The sequence below is a fragment of the Ixodes scapularis genome, unplaced genomic scaffold (assembly GCF_016920785.2).
Source record: "Ixodes scapularis isolate PalLabHiFi unplaced genomic scaffold, ASM1692078v2 PGA_scaffold9__187_contigs__length_104089568, whole genome shotgun sequence".
Taxonomy (NCBI): domain Eukaryota; kingdom Metazoa; phylum Arthropoda; class Arachnida; order Ixodida; family Ixodidae; genus Ixodes; species Ixodes scapularis.
In genome coordinates, this window is record NW_024609884.1 from 37803754 (window position 1) to 37811556 (window position 7803).

Sequence of the window (7803 nt, forward strand, 5' to 3'; positions counted from 1 at the left end):
GGTGAAGAGGGCGAGTAGGACGGGGATCTTAGTGCGCCTGCGCCGACTCCGTAATTACTGCGGAGAATTATTAAAGAGTGCGCTGCGCGTGCGCTCTCATTTGCACGCAGAGGCGATGTGTGCCCAAGGAAGAGGACGAAAAAGGGGAGAGGAAGGCCAAGAATGGAAAGGGCAAGTACCAGAGGGAAGACGGAAGTGGGCAGAAAAAAAAAAGAAAAAAAGAAAGGCGAAGAGGGTGGAAAACGGAGGAGGAGAGAATGGATGAGGCCGGATTATTTCCACTAAGATGATGCCGAGGGAGTTGTGGGACAGAACGGAGAACAAGAAACGAAAAGAATGAAGAGATGTGGAGGACAGAAAATGGCATTTTTTTATTTTTCCCCTTTCTCTTTCGTCGTCTCATTTTCCTTCTCCTCCTATTCGTTCCTTCTTTCCTCTCCATTTCCCCAGATTTCGTTCTTCTCGGTTATTTTATAAATTGAACGCGGGGTATTATCATTAGGCGCAGCGAAGAGAGCCGAAGGATAAAGCGAAGTAAAATAGGGAGAGCCGAGCCGCTCGCGGAAAAGAAAAGCGCGAGTCTTTCGGGTGGAGCTTCGACACTGTCTCACACCAGCGTTCGGTCTCCCTCTCGGTATACTCCTCGCACTTTATGTCCGCTTATTTATTTGACTGCTTTTACGTTTTATGTGCGACGCTTTCGAGACATTAGCATTTCCCTTGCGCTAGTAAAGTCGCCGTAGAGGTATCTAATTGCCACACGTAGGCGGGAGTGGGGCGACTAAAAAATGGCGGTGGGTCCTTTGATAATCATTACGCGGTTCTCTGATTGGTCGGCGGCAGAGGCGCGGGTCCCTCCTGCTTGTCCGGAATCAGTGGCTCCCCATTTTTGAGGTGTGGCCAACGCATCGTCGTCGGCTTTTCTCATAGATGTTAACGTCCGTTTTTTATATGACGAACACTTTGAAAGCAAAAATTAATATGTAGGCACCACTACGTTCGCCAAGTTGTCGTATTGGTAAGGCTCAAGAACGTTCGAGATCTAATATCTGGCGTTTTACAACTTATATATTTAATATGATACACAATTTTTTTGTTTCCTATCGTTCTCAGTCACGTGGGTTCCGTATCTAGTATGCAGGATAAAAAAAAAAAAAAAGGAACAGGGCACTTACGCAACCGTAAGGTGAAACACACGACAGCTGAGGTGTGACGTCGGAGCCGATAAGGTGTCATTTCGGCGAAGGTGAACTGAATGAACGGTAAAGGTGCGAGCGCGCAGCATAGAACCCGCGTAGAACCCGCATAGAGCCCGCATAGCATAGAGCCTGGACGAAACTTTTATAGCGTTTCGTAACCAATGAGGGTATGTAAACTAGAGTATTTCAAGAACTGGTTAACCCATTTTATTGGACACAAACTAGGACTGTCTTGTGGTAGTTGAAGAACACTTCGAAAATCACGTGCCCAAGTTGGAAATCCAAGGAACGCCGCAACTGCATGTCTATGCATGAACCGTTCCCTGTCGCTGGTGTGGCTGCCTAAACGTCTTATGCAATCTTATTGGACACGAACTAACATCGCCTTGCGGTCGCTGAAGAACACTTCCAAAATCGCGTACTCAAGTTCCAAGCGTGTAGCTCCACCTAATTTCACGCCCGTGGTTTCGCCGGCTTAACACACACTTAGCTTTATTTGTTCTATGGCCCGAGAACATTTTTGGCATAATTAGCGAAAACATTTTCTTTTCATTGTTTTCATTATCAGCAGTTTCATGTTCGTGTTTCTACGTGCTGTCATCATGTCACGTGACGTATGCATGTCACGCGACGTTACACTGTCACGTGACGTCATGAGATTACGTGGCTCACGGTGTCACCCAACGTCGTTACGTCCCGCGGCGTCACTGTGCAAAGTGACTTGACATGACAATGTCACGTCATGGTGTCAGCTGACGCCAAGCAATAGGTGTCGTGGTTCGCGGCATGAGGTCAGCGGAGTGACGTCAATGTGGAATCTTTTGGTGGAGTGCCGAAAATGGCCCGCGTTGAATGGAGCGCGGCCATCGGCGCGAAACCCGCGAATTTTCCCACTAACTGCTATCGCCAGTAATAGTAACACATTTCAACCTGCAATATAGCAGAAACTATAGGTGAGGCGAAGCAAGGATGTGTGACAATCACCCATTTTTCGTGAACACCGTCCACCGGCGTGGAGAGATCTAAACAACGTTTTAACGCATACAAAAAGTTACGACATTCAAGATGGCTAGAGCGTTCTTGTGGAAAAGGTGTATAGCAAGGGATCATAGCATTGTGGTTTATATCAAATGCAACCCTCAAAACGCCAAGATAAACTAAACGATGTAGTTACCTTAGAAATACTTAAAAATTGAAGACCACATATGTGGTTTCGAATGCGTACCCACCCCCCCCCCCCCGCCCCAACCAAAAAAAGAAAAAAAAAGAGAATCATGCGCAACAGCGCCAGCCTTGCGCCTGTTTCATGCGTGGTTACTTTAGCGCACCGTCGCGCTTCCCACATGCTTCATGTCTTTCTAAAATTTACTGACTTAGGGGGTTTTGATCACGCTCACCAAGTTTCTCATTGAAACCATGTTTCTGTTTCGTATTTAAAAAGCTAATTAACACATTTTAGTTAATTTTTTTACTTATTGGAACGAGTAGCTTTCTATATATGCCAGACACCGACAAGGTGAAAGCGGGAGGGTGAAGATGTTGTTGTCTTGCCCCTAGCCCATCCAGAGCTTCCATCCTTCGACAATGCTTCGGTATCGCGTGCACCTCGAGTGCGCGCGCAGCCAAAGCAAGGTGGAAGGCATATTGCGCGTGCAGGAGGCCGGGCGTTTAAAAGCACTCACTGCAGCTCTCATTCTGGCAGTGACTAGAGCACGAAATGGCGCATTAAGCTAATTGGCTATTTTAATTTTAACTCTTATCAAATGTACTTCAAGGACCAGCATAATCTTTACAATCATTATGACTATTACACCTTATAATCGGTAGAACTGGCACTTCACTGCGGTAGATGAACATGCCCACCCTTCATTGCATCAATTTTGAAACATTCTGGCTAGCTCTCTGGTGGTTTCAAATGCCAGGATTTGAGTGTAAATTGCGTTCTCTTAACTTCTGATACTCAAATGCTATATTCTACTTTGAACGGTCAACATTAAATTGACAATTGAGTTTTACTGTGTGTTACTCAAGCTCAGTATCAATAGGACCTGTTTTATGCGCATTCTCATGGTCTCAAAGTCACGATGTATTTCGAAGAGAGCTATGATTTTCGCTTGAACGGCTCAACAATATACCGCAAGAGTCAAAGTGATCGTTGGCTGTTTTAACCCTGAGCGAAAAGTAACATGTTTCAATTGTGTCCAAATGTATTTCGAATGTATTCTGAGTGTACATTGTAGTTTCGATAGCGCGAAAAATACTCTCTTCACTTTCCTGATTGGGGGAAAACTGTGGTGTTAGGCAGAGAAAAAGATTATGCGAAAATTGTCTTCAAGGAGACAATCACAATTGCGCCCGTAGGAAATTGGATCAGTCAACCATGGATAACACTACACGGAGCGACACAAAAGGTTTTGATGCATTTTTTTTATCTTTTAGTGATGGGCTTGTTTTTTTGTTTTTTTTTTTCCTTGTCAGGATGCAGTGTGGGATCTGTGAATGAATGCATGAGGGTGCACGCATGCATTCATTCATCAGTTTGAATTGTTGCCTGTACCACCGTTATTTATGAGAGGTGGTCTGTACCGCGGTTGAAGGTCACAAAGACGTATGCAAATTCCGGGTGACGTGTGTGTCGTGTAGCGTTGGAGATGAGGTGGTTGCTTTGGAGTGTGGTCATGACAGATTGTGCAGTGTTGGAAGCTCACAAAGACATGTGAAAATTTCAGGAGACGCACTCTAATAAATGCCCGTGCGTCTTTTTTCCCACACAACACTCGGAGAGCCAATCAGCGCAACTTACGGAGACAGCTCAGCGAATGACGATGCCGAAACATCATTCGCTGAGCTGCCTCCGTAAGTTGCGCTGATTGGCTCTCCGAGTCTTGTGCGGAAAAGTAGACGCACGGGCATTTTTTAGAGTGCGTGTGCGGGAGCGATGATATATAAACAATTGTGCGAATAAAGGTTAGTAACTGCGTTTGAGACGTTTTGTGCTAGTCCCCTTCTTCGTCCGTCGTCTCCGGTTTTTTCAAAAAATGTCTAACATCAACCAGCTTGTTTGTTTACTTACTCTTTCATCACTCTTCAGTATGTCACTTACCATTAAAATATATTTATGAAAATACGTTGAAAAACGTGTATTAATAGTATGCTCCAAGCACAACTAAATACGCAAATCATAAATACTGTTTAAACAATAGAAACGTAATAAAAATATTTTTATAAAAAAATAATCTGCACTTTTAATAAACATTTAAGGACTTAATGTATATTTTCTGCTATATTTTTTATACATACATACCGTATGTATAAGACGTATATGTATAAACGCATGGGGAAAACGGCACTCATTTCTTATCTCTTAACCCCCTTTAAAGATATCTGTTTGAATAATATCAAACCTTGTATTTTACATCTACAATCACAGCGCGGCCTAACCTTGCTGAAAGCGACGCTGTATCCAGGCACTTCAACATTTTAAGTAACTATTTAAATGCTTTTCCCGGTTTGTATATCAAAGACGGGCGGACTGGGGACCCGCGCGACGCAGTCTGGTATGTTTGTTTCAAAACAAACGCGAAGCTTAGGGAGCCATCGATATTATATATTGAACGCTATGCCCGCGCCGCTTACGAATTTGCACTTCCTTGCCTACTAGGAGACTATAAAGAGCAACCCTCGTCCTCGAAAAGCTGGAGAATGTCTCGAATACGTGCTCTTGTCACTCGCCGTATTTTCATGCTTGAAGATCGCAAGTGTTACAAACGATCCGTGCTCGTGTATCAGCTTTGCAGTGAAGCGTACAAATATATATTCAAAGTTTTTATTTTACATAGGTACATATTGCTCATACAGTTAAGGGCTGATGTACATCAGGCATAAAACAGTGCGACAGACTAACCTTATTTACTGAGGAGTTTATGCGACCTCTTTCCCCGACTACATTTCGTCACCCGTTTCAATGTATGAAAGGAAATAAATTGTTTGTTATTAATTTATTGTTAAATTTATACTTGACTTGGCTGAAGAACTGAATTTGGTGCCTAAACAGTAACTGTTACTGTATTTACAGTGGGGGACTTCGCGCTCAAGTGCCAAGGCATTTAAAAATGTTTAATATACATAACGCCACGCGCGTTGGCGAGCAAGCGTGAGCATGGCCGAGTGGTTACCGCGCTCGACTGTCGGGTGTAAGGTGTAGGTTCGATTCGAGTCAGGGGATTGTCCTTATATTTACTCTTTCAAATTGGCCTTCTCCTAAGTTCGAGAACTTTCGCGTCTGATCGAGTTCCGAATGTTCTACGCACCGAAAGTTCTACGCCGAATAAGGGACTCCACAAGGCGAGCGTAGTCAGTCTCGCACCAGCGTTCGATCCTGCTGTTACGCAGCCATCGACGCCGGCGACGCTCTATCGTCATCGTCTGTTTCATTTTTTATTTTGGGCACAAGTTCGCCCCATTAAAGGTTTAGTTTGTTTAAATTTTTGTCGCCTCATCGATTGTCATTCGTGACAATATCTTTTTAATTAGCACAAGCCTTATAAGCGAGCACTTGAGATACTATACCCCGCGTGAGGGCTAATGAAGTCTGTAAACATTATAAGACTCTAAGAATATTGTTTCACTCTGCCTAAGATATAAAACCGTAGTTTCAATTTGCCTCCGGGAATCGATACATCTGGTCGTCTCTAGTCTAGGCCAGTCGAAGCTCTAAGTGAGCGAAGCGTATCTTTCCAGTGGTCGTTGATAAACGAGACACACACACACAAAAAAGAAATACGCAATAACTAAACAAAATGAGGGTTATAAGTCGCCTGGGTTATTCCGATAAGCAGGGGTTGCGTCGATGGTCCCGGTAAAATAGCATCATTTCCCAAGCTAGGATTCACGTTAGAAACAGCGCCATTTCTCTTTTCTTATCTCACTCCAGTGAGTTGATTCCTCCCAAAGAAGGCCGCTTTAAATTTGAGCGGAAGTGCTCTTACCGCACGGCAACATAGTTTCGGTCATTCATCATTCTAAATACAATATTAGCATCGCAGGCACGAACCGAAAATACCAGTTCGGGAAATAGAGTGGCAGTATTTACTCATGGCCGACGAAGCTGTCATGGAGGCTCTTATGCCGGCTGCGTTTTTACAGATGTTTTTACAGACAAAATTCAATAAACATTCAGCGCGTTGCGCGGTTCGGTGTAAAAATTAAAAAAAGCCATTTAGGGGTGCGACTAAATGGTTTGAATTACCACGCTCTGCAAAATACCACGCTCTGTAAAAGTGCACACATGTGTGAAATCAAACATGTTTCGACCGGCGTTTTTAATAAGCTAAAAGAAAAAAAAAGTACACATTCTAAGGACTTGAAAGAGGAAAATGGTTCTGTGTATTTTTTTTTTTTTTCAAGTTCGAGTTTTTTTTAATGTTTATGCTGTCCCTACGAATTCGGTGTTTTCGGCGGAAATGATGGGTGTTGGACAAAATATTCGTGTCATTTAGACCGGTAAAAAAAAAAGACAGGATTACGGAATTTTCAAACCTTTAGGAAACATATATGTGCATGACCCGAATGCCTAAAAAGCGTCGTGGTAGCAAAAAAAAAAAAAAAAAAAAAAAAAGGATACGGGGTGTGGCATTCTTAAATAGAAGTAGCCATGTTGGGTCCTAATCTACTCGGCGGGACCAAGGGACCCACCGTGTACGCCACTAGTAGCAGAAGTCAATGTCAAGGTCTCTAAACTCTAAAAAAAAAAAAAATCTAGTCGTAAAAGAACTTTTGAGGGTTTTTCGGCTTGGCAAACTTTTCCACCCTAAAAAGTTATTTTAAGCATCCCCTAAAAGGGTTCTTCGTGAAAAACCTAAGGGGTGGTCTTTTAAGCTTCGGTTTTTTAGTTTATGCGAAAGAGTTCTTAATCGCCCAGTTGCCTCTCTAGTCCGCTAGGGAGTAATAGTGCTTCATGCGAAACCGTTCTTCACGAGCTGAAAGTGTTCTTGGGGCGTCAAAGAACCTTTGAAGACCGAATTTTTTCCGTAGTGGAGGTCCCGCTTGTTCCTGAACAGTTGAAGGAGTTGTATTCCAGTTGAAAAAATAAATAAATAAAGCGTTATATAAGTATTTTTGCTTTGTAGTAAAGCTTGAGTTTTTCTTATTCATGCACTACTTAAATTCAGGTTATTATTTTTTTTCTTTTTTCCCCAACTTCGATTAAACCGGTTCGGGAGCGATGTTTCGGGGCTTACCAATCTTTAAGGAAAACAAGAAGCCAGACACATAAATACGAATCTTTAGGTGTGCACATACATAGCGGTCTTCTGTCTCTTACAATCGTCTCCTCTAACAAATTAAGCATATCTTTATGTGTACTCGGGTTAGCTAAATGTCAAACGGTAAACGCTAGAGGACTCGCGGTAGTTAGCTAATGCGTGTCGGGAATTTGATTTTTATGGCAACAAATTGAACACATCATTCACATGTTAAAACTCCTGCTGCGGGAATGCGATGTTCCGTTATTCGTCCCGTATGTTGTGAATGCTACCTCTTTGTCTGCGATTTAGTTGCTTTTTATTATTATCCCGCTGTTCAAAAAAAGCACAAAGACATTTCA